General features: G+C 36.6%; 2 pseudogenes; both read left to right on the plus strand.

The window, feature by feature from the left end:
• The first annotated feature begins 2,458 nt into the window (after positions 1 to 2,458).
• On the plus strand, positions 2,459 to 3,679 carry LOC114081274 (G1/S-specific cyclin-E1 pseudogene; annotated as a pseudogene).
• A 1,501-nt stretch (positions 3,680 to 5,180) lies between these two features.
• LOC114081273 (tripartite motif-containing protein 43-like) lies at positions 5,181 to 10,057 on the plus strand (annotated as a pseudogene).
• The last annotated feature ends 13,798 nt before the right edge of the window (positions 10,058 to 23,855 follow it).

Below are 23,855 nucleotides of genomic sequence, written 5' to 3' on the forward strand. Positions count from 1 at the left end.
ATAAGATTAATGCAAATTCAAACCATATATTAAACTGCTAGGCCTTAACAAGAATAAGCAAAATTTAAAAATAAATATGGACTGACAAAAAAAGTAGAATAAATGAAGTTTACTCAAAGCTGGAGAAAGTATTATAAAAAAAAATGGCACACTTACATAAAGCATTTCCTAGGGCCTAGGTATTCCAGTAGAAATAAGAAAATTCTTGCTAAATTGCCCAGATGGCCCCAAATTTGTGATTCTCCTTCCAGAGACTCCTAAATAGCTAGGATTGTAGGAGTACACCACCATGCTGGCTAAGAAAATGAAATTTTATAGAATGTTTTGTAAATAGATCAGATTATACTTATACTTATTTTTCTGTTTAATTTCAAAATGACAAATTTTAAAATTTAAGCAAGTGATATAAACTTTTAAAAGTATAAACTCATGGGGATGAAACACAAAGATTAAAGTGTGTTCCAAAGGTTCATGCTGTTAGCTACATGTGACAGGTTTAATAATATCCAACCTGGTTGCCTATGTAGAAGGTGTGGGTCTTCAGTTTGTAGCCTGAAGCTCCCGCAAGCAGTAAGACTCCATCCCCAAAAGAGATAGAAGAAGTAGCTCAGAGGTTAGGTATACAGACCACCAGAGAATCGAGTCTGCTATTTGGCATTTTTTGCCCATTTCTACCCCAAAAAATCTCCAACAGAAAATGGTGAATGTTTCGCTGGTTCGCTGGTGAAACTCAAGCCCACAGCTTACATTTTAGTGGCATTAACACTGTCTCAGCCCACCCCACCCCCACTTTTTTAGATAGTCTTGCTCAGTTTCCCAGTCTGTCCTTAAATTTCTTATCCTTCCAAGTAGCCTCAGCTTTCTGACTAGCTGGGATCATTGACATAAACCCTATGTACAGCAGCTGTCTCAAAATTATTGCCTGAGCTAGACCTTATGTAACTGCTTTATCCTAGGTGTCAGAAATCACTGTGGCCACATTGCATCTGTCAGAGGGAAAGTATTGCTGCCTCACCCAGGGTCTGAGAGGTTTTATCTTCTTGACTTCTGCTTTTGGGAAGAAGTTTAGCAAATGTGAACATTTGAGGTCCCTGGAAATGAGGTGCTTCCCTCATTTAGCACTCTTATAATCTGAGGAAGAAATAGGGCCTCCTTGGCAACCTAGTGCCTTTGTAGCTCAGGAAATCTCAGGGCAGTGACTTCTCCTAAACATTTTCCTTTATAGCCCAGGATTCTATTACTGGAACCCAAAACTCATGCTTCCATACCATACCATTTAATATAGTACTTTTTGAAGTCTTGGTTTTACATCCTAAAATCATAATTAGTGACTACTGGACAAAATCATCTTTGATACTAATCTGTGTAAAAGGGAGGTTCTAGGAAAGTCTACCAAAGCTAGAAAGAGCCAATAGAGGCTTCCAGGTGACAAATTTTCTCTGCCACACAGGATGGGGTATGGAGGATGTGGCTATCTTTGCTCTGCAGTTCATGCTGTGAATGTGGCATTACTTAAGAAGCAGCTCCAAGGAAGGGCCCTGGGTCTCCTTTAGGAAAGCATGAGATTGAGGTGAAAAAAAAAAAAAAAACAAAAAACTATTTTCTTTCTTTTTTTTCTTTTTGTAAGAGAAATTTAACTCAGGGAGATTTTACCACTGAACTACATTCTCAGCCCTTTTTAATATTGTACTTAGAGATAGAGTCTTGCTGATTTGCTTAGGGCCTCACTACATTGCTGAGGCTGGGTTTGGACTTGTGATACTCTTGCTTTAGCCTCCAGAACTGGGATTACAGGCGTGGGCCACTTCAGCTGGTGAGGAAAACAAGATTTCTAAACTAAATCCTTTTCCACATGGGAGAATAAAAATAAAGACAACATCAGAAAAAGAAATGTATATAAATGTTCAAAAACATTTACTAAAAAATCACATATGATGACACCCTCTTCCTGTTTTTAAAGGTAAAAAATGAAAGAACACAACTGAAAATCTTTAGATATAATCTGAATTTGGGGATTTTTTTTTAAGTTAGTAAATGTTGGTGAGACTCTAGATGTTTGTTTATGAAGATTAGAGAAGGGATTACATCAATATTTTCTACCTGAATACTAATTATGCACTCACCCAAACCACTCAAACTAATCTAATCACCCATGATAATCCAATTACTACACTAACACTGATAGGAAGCATCCTGAAAAGCAATCAAGGAAGAAGTGGGTGTGGTCTTCAGGGACTCAATAAAAGTGCACTCCAGGAGCAGCCTGGTATGCAGTCAAAGAGATGTAGGGGGAAGGCGTGGATCCTGCCACCACCAAGCACAGGGACTGCTGCCTATTGCTGTCTCCCAACTCCAGGTTTCCTGCTCGCCTCTGGCCTCCTGCCTAGGCTCTTGTGCACCTGCCTACCTGGGACACAGCTTCAGGTCTGAAGTCATAGCCAGAGCCTGAGCCTGCGTCATGCCAATGGAAAGGAAGGAGTTAGATGGGAAGGAACAGGACACTATGAACGAAGAAGGTGACTTCTCTGTTCGCTCCAGGAAGAGGAAGGCAAATGTGGACATTTCTCTGCAGGATCCAGATGAAGGAATTGCCAAAATTGACAAGACTGTGATAGACCAGTGTGGCAGTCAGCCTTGGGACAATAATACATGGGCAAATCCCTGCTCCTTGATCCCCACACATGACAAAGATGCGCTGGTATACACAAATTCTACATTTGAGCCTCAGAGATCCACACCATCCAGAGCCTCACCGCTTCCTATACTGAACTGGGAAAACAGAGAGGAAGTTTGGAAAATAATGCTAAACAAAGAAAAGATGTACTTAAGGGATAAGCACTTTTTGCAGCGACAAAAGCCTCTTCTGCAGCCTAAAATGAGAGCAATTCTTCTGGATTGGTTAATGGAGGTGTGTGAAGCCTATAAACTTCACAGGGAGACATTTTACTTGGCACAAGATTTCTTTGATCGGTATATGGCAACACAAGAAAATATTGTAAAAACACTTTTACAGCTTATTGGGATTTCATCTTTATTTATTGCTGCCAAACTTGAGGAAATCTATCCTCCAAAGTTGCACCAATTTGCTTATATTACAGATGGTGCTTGTTCAGGAGATGAAATTCTCACTATGGAATTAGTGATAATGAAGGCCCTTAAGTGGCATTTAAGTCCCCTGGCTATTGTGTCCTGGCTGAATGTATACATACAGGTTGCGCATCTAAATAACATATATGAAGTGCTACTGCCGCAATATCCCCAGCAAAACTTTTTACAGATTGTAGAGCTTTTAGATCTCTGTGTCCTTGATGTTGGGTGCTTAGAATTTCCCTACGGTGTACTTGCTGCTTCTGCCTTGTATCATTTCTCTGCATCTGAATTGATGCAAAAGGTTTCAGGGTACCAATGGTTTGATATAGAGAAGTGTGTCAAGTGGATGGTTCCATTTGCCATGATTATAAGAGAGACAGGATGTTCCAAACTAAAGCACTTCAGGGGGGTTCCTGCAGAAGATGCCCATAACATACAGACTCACATCAACAGCTTGGATTTGCTGGACAAAGCTGAAGCAAAGAAAGCCATGTTGTCTGAACAAAACAGGATTTCTCCTCCCCCCTCGGGGGTCCTCACCCTACCACAGAATAGTAAGAAGCAGAGCAGTGAGCAGGAAAAAATGTGACCACACTAGCATTCTCCACCAAAGATAGTTGTGAGGAAGTGCCTGCTCATAGTTCTCTCCTGTCTACTGCAGTGGAGGCGTGTACTAGCTTTTACAGATATATAAGTGATGAGTATCTCACTTCTCCAACAGAAGTATTTCTGTGGATGGCATTGGACAGGGAGAAGTGTTTTTTATTGGATACTTAGATTTTTATAAATAAGTGGGTCAAGTATACCAGCCACCTCCATAACACCAATGAGTGCTCCAGATGCTGCTAAGAAGGGTGATACTTGACTTGATTGACTATTCACACAAATAACAAAGGCTTGAAGTTGAGGAGTGCCCTGTTGCTGTTGGTCTCCCCTTGGATGCTCTGGGTTGCCTCATGTTTGGTGGAACAGGTGGTTGTGAGCAAGCATTGTGATGCACAGCCTCAACAAGCAGGGCCTACCCTTTACACACTATCAGTTGACAGTGTACCCATGCCTCTTATGAACTCTTGTTTTGTAAGTGCTGCTATGTCTATCTGTTTTTAATAAAGATAATACTGTCTTTGAGACAAAAAAAAAAAAGTGCACTCCAGGAGAAAAGCTCATTCTTCTCCAGAACAGAGTTTGAAACTCACCTGGCTGAAAGACATCAGAATCAACCACCTCCATACCTTGAGCACCTAATCGTGAAGCTTAATTCATATTTTCTCTTCTGTAGCAAGAACTGGTAAAACCATAGAGTCATTCTTAAATAGGTAAGCATACAATTGACACACAAGATCTAGCTACTTTCTCAAATGAAATCGAATGTGATTTCGTATTTTCACGTTTTTTAATTTTTGTATTCTTTCTTTTTTCTATCTATCTATCTATTTATTTATTTATGTATTTATGTATGTACATATTTATTTATTTGTTTGTTTGTTTATTTATTTATTTTTGTACTGGGGACTGAATTCAGAGGCACTGGACCACTGAGCCACATCCCCATTTCTATTTTGCACAGGGTCTCACTGAGTTGCTAAGAGTCTTGCTTTCGCTGAGGCTGGTGATGAACTTGCAGTGCTCCTGCCTCAGGTGTGTGCTACCATGCCCAGTGCTTCTACATACTTATAAGCACTCTGAAATACATTCCCAAATAATGTGTAATTTTGTGCTTGTATATCCAAAAATATTTTTAGAAATATTTCATTCCTTCCATTCTTAGAAATTCAACTAGAGTAGAAAAGAGAACCCAGATTTTTAGCTAAATAAAAATTGTAAAGGCTTCTTTGTTTGCTGGAGCAGATTAAAATAATCACATATTTTCACAGTGTGAAGGGGTGCTTGGTAACAGTTCAGCCTTGTATAGAGAGCTATTTACTTAAAAATTTGATTTATTTGAGTTCTTTCTTTATTCATTTTTCTGTTTTGTCATATACAAAAGCAAATTTATTATTCCTAGACAGAAATGTGTTACTCAGTGAGAATATGGGTAAAAGTTTGTTCAGGTCTTTATCTCTTCAAGGGTAGATGAATAATAAATCCTCATGGTCTTCTTCCCTCAGAATAATAGACTCAGAAATTCCACAAATCTTCAGAAGGAACTCACCTGCTCTTTCTGCCTTAACTACCTTAGTCACCATAGGCTGTGGGTACAGCTTTTGTTGGCCCTATTTCTGCATTCCCTGGGACAAGGCCAAACTCTTGCCTGTTGCCCTGTGTGTAGGGAGCCATCACAGCAGGGAGATGTCAAAAACAATATTCTTCAGAAGAATCTGACAGCCATCGCCAGAAAGGCCCATCTCAGGAAATTCCTGAGCTCTGAGAAAAATATATGTGTGACCCACCAGGAGACAAAGAAGATCTTCTGTGAAGAGGACAAGCACCTGCTCTGTTTGTTCTGCTCCAACATTCAGGAGCACAGGGCTCACAAACACCCTTCAGTAGAAGGAGCTGCTGAGGAATACCAGGTAAGTGATACCCCTGAGAGCACTGTGAATGCTGAGCAGTGGAGCTAAGAGATTACAAAAGAGCTGAGGATCTCGATGATGATAATTGCTCTATTCTTTTCTGCATGCTAGGTAATTTTCTAAGTATCAACAAAGAAGCTAAGAATCAAAGGTGTAAGTTATAAATAAAATATGCAAGCATGCCTGCCTTCCTGGAGCTTGATTCCACAGGGCTAGTGATAAAGTAGTTGGTCACTTTTAGTTTTATTTTCACAGTTAAGGCATTAGAAACTGCTCATTTTGAAAAAAGTTACTGGCTACCAAAATGACAAATGCAATATGTTTCTATACAGAATGGATGTTTACTAACACTAGAAAATAAATAAGATAAAATGCTTTGGAATTATCAGGGTAGAGCATCAGGAAATCAAAATTATTTTTTTTAATATTTATTTATTTTTTTAGTTCTCGGTGGACACAACATCTTTGTTTGTATGTGGTGCTGAGGATCGAACCCGGGCCGCACGCATGACAGGCGAGCGCGCTACCGCTTGAGCCACATCCCCAGCCCAGGAAAACAAAATTCTGATGCCAATTGCCACACTATCTAAAAACTATTCTTCTTTATCACTATCTGTAGGCAAATGGCTACATTATACACTTTTGCAGTTTGAAATCTCCTAAAATTCACAATCATTAATGGTAAAAAGGAAGCATTATGATTTTTTTCTTCTCACTAAAGTACTTATATCTTACTTATTTTTTATTCTATCATTGTGAGATTAAAACCAAATGTGCTTTCTTCTCTATTGTTTGAGTTTATATTTCTTTTACAGGAGAAGCTCCTAAAGCAAATACAATCATTAAGGGAAAAGATCCAAGTAAATCAGAGGAATATAAATGAAGACAACAAAATAATCAGTGCATGGATTGTAAGTATAAGTCTATTTCCTTGAGACTCAGCTTGAAACAGACATACTAGAAATCCATCCATTATTCACTATAGCATCATGGTGTAAGGATACTAGGCACATCAATTCTGGTAGCTTCTAGTCCTAAAAGTAAAATTCAACTTTGTTGATCAAATAAATGATCAGACAGTGTCACAGGGAGGTTTGAGATTAAAATTAATTTACTAACCAGAGATCAGAATATTACATATAGTAATTTATTTTAAAGCTATAAATTCTAATGGCTTGCATATAGACATTGAGATTTGGAGGATAAATTGTCAATCAAAACCTTTTCTTCAGATATTTCAGGCATTCATGAAGCAGATAAAAGTGGTTGGAGGGAAGGATGTGTTTTGTTCCTTGCCATTGTTATAAAGAGTAGAGAAAGAAAGAGGATAAAAGAGGAGTGAATTTCTAATTTCTGAAATGTGGGTGCATGTAAACATGGTGCATGTAACATATTGATAAAAAGACAATGGACAAAGAGAGAGGTTTAGGTGGCAGAGGATAAAATCATGTTAGAAATGTGATCTAGATAATCTATCCCTACAGTACTACATGTATCTCAGGAAGAGATGATCAAGGCTGAGTACAGGAAACTACATCCAGTTCTTCATGAGAAAGAAAAATGACATCTAGACATTCTTAGAAAAAAAAAATAATAATTTTAGAGGAACTCAAAAAAAGTAAAGCCAAAATGGTTCAAAAGAAGAAAGACCTAAGAGAAATATATGAGGAGCTGGTGAAAATGTCCACAAACCATATGTGGATCTGCTCCAGGTAAGAACTGAGCTGTGCATAAAAGTATTTTATATGATTTGAGGTTATTAACTCTGACCATATTATCTGGTAGTTTTTATATTTCTTGCATCAATGATGGGGTTCTTTCCTCTTTGGATATAGTCTAGTTAAAGTTTACCTTCTATCCTGACTATAAATAAGCAAGATTTATGAAACTTTGTAAGTAAGGTCTCCTAGGAATTTTTTTTTAATTTTCCTATTGTATCTCGCTTCTCTAAGAACCAGAAGATAACCATTTTTTACATGAACATTCCATTTTTTGCCTCCCATTTGACAATATACCGACATATTGGAAAAGCTTATGTTTCCTTTCATCTTTTTAAAAGTTATGGGATTGAAATGCCCTCACTGGGGACAATACACACTGTGTACTACCAATGTCCTTCATTCTCATACTTTTTAGACCCTCTGAATTCTAATTTAATCACAAATTTGGAATCTTTAAATATGCTTTACTGGTACTGTCCTGAGAGATGAAAATGAATTCATAGGAAGTGTTGATGTGATGATATTTGATACTACATGATCTTTCCAAACACAAAATACTGTCCAATTTCTTAAGAAATCTAAGCCTTTTTTTCTTTTCTTTGCAGGACTTGAGAGATCTATTGACAAGTAAATTTTGACTTTAGTGTAAACTGGGACACCATTGAGAGCTATGAAAGTGTTTAAGTTGTTTCTAAAAAAGTGAAGGCATAGTTTATGTAGAGAGTAATCAACTGTGTGTTCATGTGTTTGTTTGAATATGATTTTCTGTTCCCCTTTATGAGAAGTCAGACTCTATTTCCCCTGTTGGTTGAGGAATATGTCATAGTGGGCTGTATGCTGACGTTCATAAACACAACCATATATGATTTGACAATGTAAATCAGAAACATTGAGGTGCATGGGATCCTTTTCCTAGTTAGGAAATGAGAGAGATGGGAACCTCTGAGAAATGGGTTTTTAACTAGCAGATTAAGTAAGAAAGATTCCTAGAAACAGCCCCTTCTCATGTTCACAGAGGTACACTCAAGAGAAAAGGGTTTCAAGAAACATTTTCAGTGGAATGTTTTTTTTAGTTCCTTAAAAACTGTGATGACATCTTTGTCACCAGAAGATTCCTGTCCTCTTCCTACTGCAGGAGTGAATCAGTGCAGCTGCACATGCCTCAGCGGAAAAAGCCAGCACTTCCTGCCTAGACCATCACTGGACTGATAGACAGTCTCAAGTGTTTCCAAGGTGAGTGTCAGCCCAGTGATGGGAGCATAGTGTAATGACTTTCAGTAATGATTTTCTTTGGGAAAACTTTCCATTTATTAACCTTTAATATACCCAATGGGAATATCCTGCCAATTGGTATTTATAATTATATTTAGTAATCTGATCACCATGATTAAATAAGGAAAAAAGAAGTGATCACTGGTCTAATGATAAATGTGATTTGGGCTATACATACAAAACCATTTCAATCAGTAAGACAATTATAAGTTAGTTCAGGATGTTCCCATTTTAAATTATGTGCACTGAGTGATGGAGGTTATTTAAACATTACTCTTATTTTTTTCTAATATTTTTTTTTTTTTTTTTTTTTTTTTTTTTAGTTTTCGGCAGACACAACATCTTTGTTTGTATGTGGTGCTGAGGATCGAACCCGGGCCGCACTCATGCCAGGCAAGCGCGCTACTGCTTGAGCCACATCCCCAGTCCCTAAACAACATTACTCTTAAATGTCTTAGAAATTGAATGTGTGGTACACATTTTATTAAATGTAATATATATTAAATGCATTAAATTTAATACACTAGCATGTATGTTTGTTCATACAAACATAAAATAACTGAATGCACAGAGCAATATTACACAACCATCAAAAAGAAAACAATTTGGTGTATGATGAAGCAGTTTTTAGATTTCCATGGTAGACCTAAATAGGAATCATAGCAAGGAATTATTGCTTTGGAATGAAAGGGAATGCAGACCTCCAATTTCTCAGATAAAATGAAAAGTAACAAGCTGGAAGTAGACATGCCCACCTTTTCTTTACAGTCTCCATATATTTAGCAGTGTTTTCATTGGGGTTGGACTATTGTTTCTTCTGCAGTATTCTAGAAACCTTGAGTGCAATTCACTTTAGCCACAATTACCCCTTTTCTTCTGGATCCCCCCCACAATAAGACTCAGGTAGACCTTCTCATCTAACAGCAATTTAAAAGTTGGTTTTGATTTGAATATTCTTTTCATTCTACAGTGGAAATATCCTTTGAAAATACAGTATCCAGTGATAACATCAAGCTATTTGATTATGTGAGAAGTTTGAGGTTTGGGCATGTCCTTCCAGACTCATCTTTGAATTCTGATGGAATTAACTATTTTGCTGCATGGGGAACAGAGAGTTTCAACTCTGGAAAATTGTACTGGGAATTAGATATGAAGGACCCTTTGGACTGGGCTCTAGGAGTCTGTAAGGATTTCTGGATAAGGAGGAATGGCACAGTGATGGAATCCAAAGACATGTTTCTTCTCTTTGTGAAGGAAGATGATGACCACAGTATCTTTACAACCTCCCCAGTGCTTTCTCACTACATAGAGAAGCCTCAGAGCCTGGTTGGTGTGTTCCTTGATTTTGAGAGTGAAAGTGTGAGTTTTGTGAACATTGCCAAGAGTTTTCTCTTATGGTGGTACCCTGCTGGTACTTTGAATTTCCCAGTTAGGCCTTTTGTTCACTCTGGCCACAAGTGAGAAGGGATAAGTCAGGAAAATCTATGCCTGGGGAATCTGCATTACAGGCAGTCCTTCCTAGTTAAAGTTTACAATACTGTACTTTAGTGCTTTTTAAGTACTTTGTACTTGATCCAGACATGGTGACACATGCCTATTAATTCCCACAATTTCGTTAACATGGGAATCTGATGTTGAAGGACTTCAAGTTTGAGGCCACCCTGGGTAACTTAGCAAGACCCTGTCTCAAAATAATTAAAAAAGAAGGAGGAGGAGGAGGAGGAGGAGGAGGAGGAAGAGGAGGAAGAGGGAGAGGGGGAGGAGGAAAAGGGAAAAAGGGCTGGGAATAGATTTCTATGTTAGAATACCCCTGGGTTTAATCCCCAATGAAAAAATAAAAATGGCATTTTGTTGTATATAACTTTATTTTCTTTTTAAATATAAAGACAGTGTGAATTACCAAATTGTGTTGATTCAATTTTTTTTCTTTTAATGAGAATCATCTTTTATGGGACATAAAATGATTGGTACCTATGTGTTCAAGATGAACTACATGCTGTGACTGCTTATATGTTTTGTGAGTTTGTTAGATTTAAGATTTCATAATTTTATGACTTAAGCTCAATGATTTTTGTAGGATGAATTTTCACATCATTGTCTGCAATAAACATATCATTTTGATGTTTTCACCTTTCTGTTGATCTAAGAAATTATAATTTATTCAACCTTGGGAAATTAAAAAAATGAAATTCTTTCTCACTCAGGACAAGGACTCATGTTTTCATTGAAGCCAGTAAATTTGGCCTTTTCTCTTTCCCTTCTATTTTTAAACTATTTTAAAGCAGTTTTATGTTAACAGCAAAACTGAGAGGAAATTTTAAAAAAATTACATACATTCCCTGCCGCCTCTCTATATATACAAGTGTGTAGCTTCACTCTTTACTAACATCCCTAGTCAGAATGATACATTTGTTAAAACCAATGAACCTAATTTGATACACAGACTATGTGGATATCCTATACTTTTAATATAATATAATGAGGAAAGAAGGTTTTTTTGTGTGTTCTTTCTCTCTAAAAATATATCTCTAGTCAATCCACGAGAAAAATAGCTGCAAACCAAAATTGAGGATCATTTTACAAAAGACCTATGTAGTATTCCTCAAAATTGTGAAGGTTATGAAAAGTAAGAAAAGAAGCTCTTTCAACTCAAACCAAAGAAGATGTGAGAGTGAATTCAGTGCTCCATTCTAGGTTGGATCGTGGAATAGAACATAGGATATTCATATAGAAGCTGGTGAAATCTGAAAACTGACTGCAGTTTGTGACAACCTCTCAATGTAGGCTTCCTATGTTTGTAAATTGTGTCATGGAAATGTATGATCATTTTAGGAGAGAAACAAACTGGGCATGGGAATACAAAATAAGTTACTCTATCACATTTTTAACTTCCCTTTAAATACAAAATATATTCTGCTGAGAGCCATTGCCAAGTAGGTATGACGCATGGCATGACCCAGGTCATTTGCAGTGACATTGCATGTAAGGTGACCTTGCTCAAGGACTAGGGAGGTTCCAGGTTTAGAGTGTATCCTGCTGGGATTAGGGAGTATCCTGCTCCTTGGGTTTAGGGTGGTTTCAGGTTTAAGGTGTACCCTGCTGGGAATAGGGCGTATCCTGCTGCCTCAGGCGCGCCCGCTCCTTGAGTTCCCATTGAGTTCTCGTGGGATTCAGAGAGTATTTGGGATTCAGAGCCCCCGGTGGAGAGTGTGGATTTTGCCCAGAACGTGGATTTGCCCAGAACGTGATTGTAGAGTGCCGGTGTGAGTTCGGGAATAAAGAGTTGCTGTTTGAATCTACAAGGTGTGTGGTGGCTCGTGATTTTGCGCCCAGCCAGACTGCGGCAATATTCAAGTAATTTTTGAAAAGTTTTAGGACAAATATCTATATGTCCATGCTCCATGACATGCTTATGTTGTGAACAAGGCAAATTTTAGAAGAACATATATTGTAATTAAGTTTTTGAAAAAAATGTCCACTTACATGGATGCTTCATCCATCAGAGTTGGTCAGTGGCTGAAGTGAGAAGCCCCATGCAATTCTGAGCCTCTGAATATGCAGAGCTTGGACGACTTTCTTTCTGAGTTCTGCTGTTTGTCCTATTTCTCAGTTGCAATAGAAGTTGTGGTTGTCAGTTCAAGTGGAGCATTTTGTGCTTGACCTTGATGGTGCTATGTGACAATTTGATGACAGATCTGGATGAAATAACACCTTCAGAGCTTGCTCCTCACAGTGAAATCCTCAGAGGAATGATTGTGTACACCTTGGCCTGACAAATGTAAAACTTGGTCAATTTTCTTCAAGGAAAGAGATGTGTGTGAAGGATGGAAGAGAACATATGGGAACTCAACTTTCAACTCAATTTCCTGTGGATGAAAAATTGCTCTAAAAATAAAATTATTATTAAAATATGAAGAGGCCCAACTGCTGTACATGGTGAATTTTGTTTTAAGTAGTGTCATTTTGTGGTGTCTCAACAAATGAATAATATTTACATTTTACACACACAATGAATATTTGAATATAAAAGACCGGATTCTATTATTCTAAATAATCCATTTATGAAAAGTATGGCTACAATCTCTTGATGAAAGTTTAGAAAAATGAATTTAAGCACAAGCTTATATATTATTCTGTATTCAGAATTTCAAAAACTATTTTCTCAAAGCATCCAAATAAAATTATGAGGGTCAAAATAGGTGCAAATGTATCACCCCATAATCATGAACTGTGCTTTGAGTGTTAGTTTCATAAGGGAAAGTTACCACAGAGTGGCAATCAAGGCAAAATCTTGGATTTTTGTACTGCTGTTTCCTCTTATTTGTTCAAGGAGTAATGTATAGACAGTTACACTAGATCCATAAATTTTATCCTTTTAATTATATTTTTTTTTCATTTTTTCTACTAGCCTTTCTAATGCACATGAGATATGATTGTGCACATTAATTATCAGTGTCAGTTACTATTTTTCTTATTACTTTGAGTCTCAGAAGTCTCCTGGCCTTGATGTCTCCATTTTGGGTGCTGAGTGTAGTAATTGGAGGCACATAAAATAAAATGAAGACAATTAGGATTTGGACTCTCCCAATGTGAACCTCCATGTTTATTAGGAATGTGATCTAGGCCTGCCATAACAAGTTCACCCAGTTGGTGCCTTTAAACAATTCATTTCCATACCTCTGGAGCCCAGAAACCTGAATTCAAGTGATTAAAAGGGTCCAAAACCCTCCAAAGGCTGTGTTGGGAAATCCTTTCTTGTCCTTTCCATTTTGCTGGCGTCTGCATTTCTTTGGTTTGTGTCATTAGAATTCTATGCCTTTCAGACAGGTGTAGTGGCACATATCTGTAATCCCTGCTACCTTTGAGGCTGAAACAGGAGAATCACAAGTTTGAGGCCAGTGTTGGGCAGGCCCAAAGTGGCAGTAGTTAGGCTCTCTGGTCAAGACTTCTAGTGGGCTATGTTTTCAGTATGTAGCCAAGGTCTGGAATACCCTAATTCTGCATATGCACTCAAGGTCATAAACATTTGCTTCTGAGCATGCACCCACTTATATAATTTATTAGAAATGTTCTTCTTTACACTGCCTCAAAAAAACAAACAAAGGCCTATGAAGTCACTCAGGGTCTAGATGGAATTGCCTGGGGCTAAATGGAACTGCCTGGGGCAAAATGAATCTGGTATTTAAATCTGGGAACTACTGCCACCTCTGAATAAAGCAGGTCTATTATCCCAAGTCTTGCATCTTCTTCCACCAGCCAGGATCCAGAATAATTTTCCCAGTTTCTGAGCATCCACCCCACAGACAGCCTCAGAAACTAGGCAACTTCCTTAGTTCTGAAAGCTAAAGTTGAAAATCCAGGTGCTGACTGGCTTGGCTCTCTCTGGCAGCTGTGAAGAATTCCTGTACTATGCCTCTCTCCTGGTTCCTGGTGGCTAATGGCAAGCTTGGCTCTCATTGGATTATGGCAGCATTTCTCAGTCTCTACCTCTCTCTTCAAATGGCTGTCCTCTGTCCCTGTCTCAAATATTCTTTCTCTTAGAAGGACACTAATCATTGAATGTAGGTACCATAAATCCTGGGTGATCTTATCTGGAGATCTTTACATTAATTACATTGCAAAGTTCATATTTCCAAATAAATTCACATTTACAACTATGAGGTCCCAGGTCCCAGATCTCCCTAGGAGACAATGTTTAACCCACTATAGTTTAAACATTCCTGACATAAAAACACCACATAACTGTAAAAACAAAATGCAACTGTATTTCCATTTCTCTACATATCATTGGGATTTTTAGAATCGGTGAGGAGAGTTTTTTTTTTTTTTTTTTTTTTTTTTCAGAATAGGGACAGAACCCAGGACTTCCTGCACACTGTGCAAGCACTCTTCAACCCTCTCTTTTAGGCTTTTCACTGAAGAGGATTATAGGTATTTTCATCTGAACTTGGCACTCTGGCCTCCTGTCATGGTCAGCTTCTTGTGTGTACAACAGCTTGCCTATTAGTTAATTCTAAGACAGCAATCTCAATCCACAGATTGAGGTTTACTCTGTAAACTTTCTGCAGCTCCACAGCCTGTCTCTCAGACTGTTCCTTCAGGTGTTGAGAGATGAGATGCCAGCCTCTGTCATGCAATCAATCCCTCAGGGGTACCTGTTGCAGATCCCTTCTCAAATACATATCCTGATAGAACTTGTGGTGTCCTGAGGTCAAGGATGTGGTTGAGTGGTGGAGCACTTCCCTGGCATAAATGGGGTCCTGGGTTTGATTTTCAGCACCAGCAAATCAAACAAATAAATAATAATTAAAAAAAAAAAAAACTTGTGTTGTCTTTTCATGTGTAGCCTCTTTGGCTCTCCCTGAAATTTCATCTTCTTGAAAAAAAAAATAGTTTCTGGATATCTCACTTTTTCCACATTTCCAAAATCTTCTTTTGATTGGTTCAGTGCCTCTTGGGGAAAGCAGATTTCTTGGAGTATTGAATTACATTGGATAGTCTTCACTTGGTTGGTAAATTTTCTCTCAAACTACTGTTTCTCTTGGAAATCTTGAATGTACTTTACTTTCATTTGCTCTGGAAGTTCCTCCATGGGATTTTGGTCAGGTCCCATTTGCTTATTGCTTAGTTTATAGTTCTGGAAAATAAGTAGTCCTGAGTTGCTTTGAGAAGTTCAAGTTTCTAACTTATTATTATTATTTTTTTAGCATTAACATGTTTCTTGGATTCTAAGACAAATTCTTTCAAAGAGTAGTGTTTTTTTCAACCCTTAATAATCGCTAAACATGTAAGTTTGTATATTTCCCCAGAAAAACCTGAAAAGCTACAATTTCCCAGTTGAATTCTGTTACCATGAAGAGATGGCTGTCATTTGTGTTTGGTTATTCTACATGTATTCAAGCAACCTGAATATGTCCTCTTCCAACCAGGAGTCTTGGGCATTTGGTGATGCTATTAAGGTCTCTGGTCATTTTATAAGGCTTCAGGCATGTGGGCACTTAGCAGGAGCTTTGTGAAGACAGGCTTTCTCTATCAAGATTCAGCAAATGTTGAACATGGTAGCATACACCTGCAATCCCAGTGACTCCAGATCCCAAAACAGGAGAATTGCAAGTTCAAGGACAGCCTCAGCAACATAGTGAGGTACTAAACTTAATGAGAACCTGTCTCAAACTATTAAAAAAAATGCTCAAGACATGCCTCAGTGATTAAGTGCCCCTATGTTCAAGTTCCAGTTTTAAAAAAAAAAGAAGGAAAGACTCAGTATGATGTATCCATAAAGTTGGCAGATTAAAGAGAGGCTGCTTTCCTTGTAGTTCCATGACTCAAGATTCTAGCAGTAAAAAACAAACAAACAAAAAACAAACAAAACACCTGTTTTTCTATGAGACTGCTGCTTGCCAGTCATCCAGCTGGGGCCTGAAGGTCCAGGGTCAGTGTTCCTGCAGGTTTGGTTACATGATACTGCCTCTGGTGACACTGGCTGGGACCTGGAGGTGCAGTGTTGGTGTGCCTGCAGGTTTGCTTATAACAGAGGTTTTGTGCTGGGTGTGCTAGTGGCTGCCATATTTCTTCATTATTGCATGGTCACTCCTTGGTGTGAGTGCATCCCTGGTGGTCTCTCAGGTTGCAAGATGGAATGGCATTGAGACTGCTGTGTGGAAGGGCTCGGGGAATCTGAAGATCAGATCCATCAGATTGTGGAGGGGTCTTTGTGGGGGCTCATCTCAGAGATGCAAGTTTGGTTCAGCCTACAGAATCAATAAACATAATTCATCATATCAATAGATTTAAATACAAGAATCATGTGACCATCTCAATAGATGCAGAAAAAGCATTTGACAAAACACAGTAACCCTTCATGTTCAAAACTCTATAAAAACTATGGATAGTGGAAAGATAACACAAGCTTATTAAAGCTATATATGATAAATCCAAGGTCAACATCATTATAAATGGAGAAAATTAAAAACATTTCCTCTAAAAACTGGAACAAGACTCAAATGGACCCTTTTACCACTTCTATTCAGCATTGTCCTTGTAAATTCAGCCAGACAGAGCTCCAGTTGAAGTCATACATCTCACTTTCTAACCTGTGCTATCAGCCTTCTTCCCATCTGGTGGCAAATGTGACTTATGAAATGTTCCAAATTTAAAGGTTTTCATGTATGCATAATACTGGGTTTAATCACCAGTACCAGACACACACACTCACACACACACACACACACACACACACACGGGCACAAGGCACCCACAATCATATTAGACTTATTACATAAAAAACATCCACACTTGGAAATATGAAAACCCCATGTTTAAATGGCAACTGATGTGGATCCAATACACTGTGATTTTACAATGAATGACTGGAGGTCATCAAAATTCCTACTTCTAAACCAGAATAAATACTGAAAACCCTCTCACTTCCTGCACCTCATTCTTTCACCAATGTCATCCTTCTACAGCCATTACCAGAATCTGGATTGCCATTAGGCACTTTATAGACCAAAGCTGTAACCTGAAGTTCCTGAAAACAGCATTCTGCACATTCTTCAATGTTTTCCAATTAAGCTTAGATCCTACTCCCAAAATAAAGGTATAAGACATCAAGAATTTTTTATCCATAAATTCACAATTTAGGTACACATGGATCATAAAATAAAATATATTAATTTCTACATCTCAAAACAATGATGGTTTAAAATTCTGTAGCTCAGTCATGAACTGGAAATAATTATATGGTTCTTATTTAATAGGCTTCAGCATCTATTTGGAAAGTCCTCTGACAACTAAATTAAAAATAAAATATAAAAAAAGTATAAGTTCATATATCCAGAACTTGGTACTCACCTGAAAACTCTTTAATTGGTCTTTTCAGTGCTTGCAGGAAAATTCATTCAAGTGGCTCAGGGGTTCTGTGTCTTTGGGGCTCTCAGGATAACAGCTGAAACCTCTTTAGGTTTCCAAAGTCTAGTTAACCTCTAGTGCTTCTGAAGAGAACACATTTTTTTTTTCTTCAGAAAACTTTTACATTATTTGGGATCCTTAATATCCACCCTGATTAGGTTTCATCTGGACACTGGATTAGCATAAGGTCGAGTCCATTTCTTGAACCAATTAACTCCTTTACTAATCTCCTCAATACATTTCAAACTCCTCTTAGTGCTGGTTTCTCTCTTTGTCTCTCTCTTTGGCACTGGGGATGGAACCCAGTCCAAGCTATCTACCAATGAATCATATTCCCACTCCCTCTCTGATTTCTAAAAATATATTCACAGGCAAACTCATTTCTATGTTCTTATGTACTATGTTCTTATGTACCACGTTCTCCCAATCCTGTTTCCCTATCTGATAATATTTTTTTTATATTTACAAATGTTTTTATTTATTTATTTTTAATTTGTTATTGTTGGTTGTTCAAAACATTACATAGTTCTTGATATATCATATTTCACACTTTGATTCAAGTGGGTTATGAATTCCCATTTTTACCCCATATACAGATTGCAGAATCACATCAGTTACACATCCATTGATTTACATATTGCCATACTAGTGTCTGTTGTGTTCTGCTGCCTTTCCTATCCTCTACTATCCCCCCTCCCCTCCCCTCCCCTCCCCTCTTCTCTCTCTACCCCCTCTACTGTCATTCATTTCTCCCCCTTGTATTATTTTTCCCTTTCCCCTCACTTCCTCTTTTTAATATAATATTTTAACATAAATATTTCCCTTCCTCAAAAATTTCTACCCTTTCTTCATTATTATCTAGAATCTTTTATCATCTTCATTTTCATCCTGGCCATTTAATTTCTTTCACTCCTGGCCAATTTCTACCAGCCTTTAGAATTTAAAATTGAAATACCAATGACTATTGTGGGTACTCTGTCTGACAAAAGTGAAAGTACAGACTAAATATCTGATATCCTGATTGATTTGATTTTGAATTTAGGAATCTAGGAATATGACATAGGCACACTTAAAAGAAAAAAAAAAGTAATATCTTGTTTAAAGCAATTTGTGTAAATTTAAATTGGTCAAGAGATGTTGCAATTGAAACAATGACATGTGAACAAAGACTATTTGGACATGTCATTTTTTTTTTTTTAAAATACCAGAGATTGAACCCAGGGGTGCTTAGCCTACTTAATCACTGAGCTTAATACAAAGACTTTTTTTTTTTTTTTTGAGACAGTGTCTCACTATGTTTCTGAGTTTGTCCTCAAATCTGAGATTCTCCTGCATCATTCTCCCAAGTCCCTGGGAATACAGACATGTGTCACCACACCTGGCAGCTTCAACATGTTTTTAAAGATACATTTCATCCACTTAAAATTTTTATATCTAAATAATTTACCAAGTAGTAATTAACTGAATATAACTAAAAATGAATTATTGTTTGGAAAAGACTAAGTCAATAAAATGTTTGAATAAATGGTTAGCTTTACAAAATAGAAACTAAAATTCAGTTAGAGGGGTGCATGCCTGTAATCCAACTTATTCTGGGAGGGAGACATATAAAGATTCCAAATTGAAAGTCAGCCTATCTCTCTCTCTCTATCTATTTATCTATCTCTCTCCTTTCACTGCTCTTTTTCTCTCATCTCCTCTTTTGCAATGCTACAATAAACGAATCTTGATCGCTTAAAAAAAAAAAAGAAAGTCAGCCTAGACAACCCTGACTCAGAATAACATAACAAGGGCAGGAAATGTATCTCAAAGGTAGAATGCTCCTGGGTTCAATCTCCAGTAGCACACCAAAATGAAACAAAAGAAAAATAATTAAATATTATTTAATTTTGGAAGCATTTTAAAATTATGTATAGACATAGAAGTAGACAAAAATTGTGTACAAATAATATTTAGAAGACTAAATTTTTTAGATATTTCAATGTAAATAACTTATTGTGAATCCTTTAAAAACTTATCATTTAGATTTTATATATATATTTCATTACTGGAGATTGAACCCAAGGGCAATTCACATCTAAACTATGTCCCCAATTCTCTTTATTATTATTATTTTTTAAATAGTGCTTGTTAAACTGCTGAGCTTCACCTCAAATATGTGACCTTCATGGTACAGGCTTGAAGTAACTGGGGTTATAGGTGTGTACCACCATGCCTAGCTCCAGCCCATACTGTTAATTTTAGAAATTCTCTCCTCCAGATCTGTCAAAGAATACATTAGTTACCTGTGTGTGAGCTGGGCTATGTATGTAGTTTAGCAAAATACTTGCATGTGCATGTAGCTATTACCAGTATGTTGATAACGTTAATTGCTGAGGCTGGTTTTGAACTCACCATTCTCTTGCCTCACCTCTCAAGCTGCTGGGATTACAGGCATGTGCCACTATGCCAGGCAATATGTTAATTGCAAATGGAAAACTGTAATAAGTAAAACAAATTAGCTCAGGTTTACAATGTTTCATAAAATAAAATATTTCTGGAGAGGGTAGGAGGTAAAGTATAATCTTTAAATAAGTGACTGGTTTGTAGAGTTGTTGCCTGGCACAAATTAGGCCCTGGGTTAAATCCCTATAACTGCCAAAAAAAAAAAAAAAAAAAAGAAAAAAAGAAAAAGAAAAAGGAAAAAAAAAGAAAGAAAAAAAAAAGAAAATAAATCTTTTTTTAAAAAATATTTTAAAGACCATTATTTCATTTTAAATATCTGATTAATCTGAATTGTTAAATGTGCTTTATTAAAGAAAGGAATCCCATGAAATCTAGATAGCATTACCATAATAAACTCTTCCCCCACCCACATTTATGAAAATGAAGTATCCAAACTCTTAGATTTGGGAGAACCCCTGAAAATATGCATTATGTACTTTTCAACAGTAATGGTTCTTCAATCTTTCATAATCTAGAAAGATTCTAAAAATCTAGAGATTTCAATGTTGTTAGATGCTAATTGTATTTTAAAATACTTAGTCTTAGAGATTTTTTTTCAAAAGGGCCAAATGCTTCATCATAGGAAAAATATACAGTAAAACCATATTAAAATATTTAAACAAATAAATTTTAGAAATTTTTTTGTTGATTCTTAATATTTCTGAATTCTAATAAATTCTCAGCAAAAAAGTACTTTTCTTCATCAATCAATATTATAGCCTTTCTTTGACTTATTTTTCTGGTCTGTATTATAAATTGTCAGATCTGTGATCTGTGACTGTCTTCTACTGTTTATTATTTGAGCATTTATTTACTTATTTATTTAGCAAGACCATGTCTCAAAAAGTAAAAAGTGTTGGTGATGTGGTGCAGTGGTTAAGCCTCCCCAGTTTCAATCCCTGGTGTCAAAACAAAAAAAGGTAAAAATATTGTAGTCTAATATAAGAATATTAAAGGCAGCAAAAAAGTGTACATAGCCTTTCAAGAGAAAAAAAAATAGATTATTTTGTAAGAATGAAAATTAGATTAGCATCAAACTTTGACATAATATCCCTGGCTGCCAATGGAAAGCTGAGTAGTGTTTAAATTACTAAGACTAAACACAAAGCTTGGAATCATGAATTTCACCAAATAACATTTAAATGTGAGGGCACAGTTAATATATTCTCAAGTATACTAGATTCAGAAGTTTGCTACAAAAAGATGTTTTAATATTTTTTGTAGGGTGGATCAAATAAAAACAAATTTAAAGTATGCACAAAATGTGTGAAACAAAAATGATCAAATGCCTTAAAGTTTATTAACTTTAAGATCAAAGCAAAGAAAACTAATATATATATATATATATATATATATATATATATATATATATATATATGTGTGTGTGTGTGTGTGTGTATGTGTGTGTGTGTGTGTACATTTTAAAATAAGAGCATAATTGTTCTTTGAAAATGGAAATAGACATGAAGGCATAATTGCTTGATATTAACACTAGCAAAAAAAAAAAAAAAAAAAGAAAAGAAAAGCCAGGCAATGTGGTGCACCCCTGTATGCCTAGTGATTCAGGAGGCTGAAGCAGGAGGTCTGAAAGATAGAAGCCAATGTCAGCCACTTAGCAAGATCTATCTCAACAACAACAAAAAAAAAAAAAAGAAAGAAAGAAAAGAAAAGAAATGACTGAGGATGTGTTTCAGGGATAGAGCACGCCTGGATCCATTCCCCAGTACCAAAAGAAAAAAAATGATACAAGAAAAATCAGCTTTAAAAATTAAACTGATAATAACTAGATTTAATATAAATAGATTAAATTGACCAGTTAAGAAATAGACATTTTGATATCAGGCCAAAAAACTATAAATGGCAATTTGTTGCACAGAAGAGACACTAAAGCATTTTGATAAGGAAAATTTGAAAATAAAAGACTAGAAAATACAAAGAAAACATAACATTTCTGGCTGGCTGCCAACTAAAACATTATGTGATAAAATATAGTTGGTCTTGGAAACCAGGTGCTAGGGATACTAAGGCACAAAAAAGTAAAGTTTCAATAAGCCTGGGCAATTACTTGACTCCCTGTCTTAAAATAAAATAAGTAAAAAGAGCTAAGGATATATGTGTTGGTTATCTCTTGTCCTGTGAGGAGGTTCACAGAACAGGGTAGAGGAGAGTGCAGCTGCGGAGTTGCTAATCAAGACCTCCAGAGACCAAGCAGGAAGCAGGTCTGATTTGATGTGCAGTTACCATGTAGTTCCCAAGCAGTTGCTAAGCAGATTACAAGCAGCCACCAATGCAATTTCTGTTAATTTCCTGCAATCAATCAAGGAGAGGGCTGTGGAGCAAGGGCAGGGACTGCAACACATGGCCTCATGCCAGGATGTGCCTACAGGAGAGCAGCCTGCTGCTCATGCACCTAGCATGAGGGGAGTGGCTGGCTACTCAGACACCCTTAACCTATGCCATGTATGCAGTACTCCATGCACTTGTCCCACATCTTCCCCTTCTGACTGTGCTGCAAGGACTTCAGTGAGCATTGCTGTTCCCGTTCCCCCGCACCCCCCCCCCCGTGGTCTTTATATGGTTACATAATCATCTCACTACACAAGAAAATACTATTACTATTATGAACAGTAGGACCAGGGTAATAGCATTATAAGCATTAGGTAAGTTGACTTGGTTTTCCTCTTTGATTAGTTTTTCCTTTAGTGTACTACATCCCTCTGCTGATTTTCATTGTTGTTTTTCATTTTCTCTTCATGAAATATGTTGACAAGGATGTTTTGTAGTGTGGGTTTTCTAGGTATAAATTCTTTCAACTTTTGTTTATCATGCAAGGTTTTTATTTCATCTTCAAATATAAAGCTTAATTTTGCTGGATACAAGATTCTTGGTTGGCACCCATTATCTTTCAGAGCTTGATAAATGTTATTCCAGGATCTTCTAGCTTTCAAGGTCTGTGTTGAAAAATCTGCCATTATCCAAATTGGTTTCCCCCTATATGTAATCTGATTCCTTTCTCTTGTGGCTTTTAAAATTCTGTGTTTTGCATTTTCATTATAGTGTACCTTGGTGTGGATCTGTTGTGATTTTGTATTTTCAGTGTCCTGTAGGCTTCTTGAATTTGGATTTCCAATTGGATTTCCAACTGTTCATTATAGAAATAATCTTGGATGCTAAAAGCACTGCTACACTCTTAGGACCTATAATTGTTGAACCCAAAGGCTTTATTTCCAGTTCTGAATCAAACTTTATAGCACCATCTTCTCCTCAGTAAAGTATAAAAAATGACATTTACTAAGAAAATCTAAGCAGGAGTGTTGGTGCATGCCTGTATTCCTAGCCACTCAGGAGGCAGAGGCAGGAAAACCAAAACTTTGAAGCCAGCTTCTGCAATTTAGTGAGGATCTAAGAAATTTAGATAGACTGTGTCTTAAAAATTAAAAAAAAATAAAAGAATATATTATTAAAAAAGGCTAGGTATGTAACACAGTAATAAATAGTCCCTAGGATCCATTCCAAAAAAAAAAAAAAAAAAAAGAAAAGAAAGAAAGATTAAATTGAACTTTAGAATAATAAAGGGCTAGGGATGTAGTTCAGTGTAAAGCATACCTCCTGGATTCAAAGACAACAACAACAACAAAAATGAAAGAAAGAAAGAAAGATAAAACAACCTACTATAGATTTTCCCAAAGTATTTACAAAGTTGCTATAGGAGTAATGAGAGTAAAATTATTTAATTTTATTATTTTCTTTTTTGGAATTTTACAAAATCCTGATAATTCAAATTTGTTTGTTTTTTGTATAATTGCAAGTAAAATCTAAATATATTTTTGCCTTGTTTGGGAGAAAAATAATGTATTGTTAACTT

Source organism: Marmota flaviventris, chromosome 9 (assembly GCF_047511675.1).
Source record: "Marmota flaviventris isolate mMarFla1 chromosome 9, mMarFla1.hap1, whole genome shotgun sequence".
Lineage (NCBI taxonomy): Eukaryota > Metazoa > Chordata > Mammalia > Rodentia > Sciuridae > Marmota > Marmota flaviventris.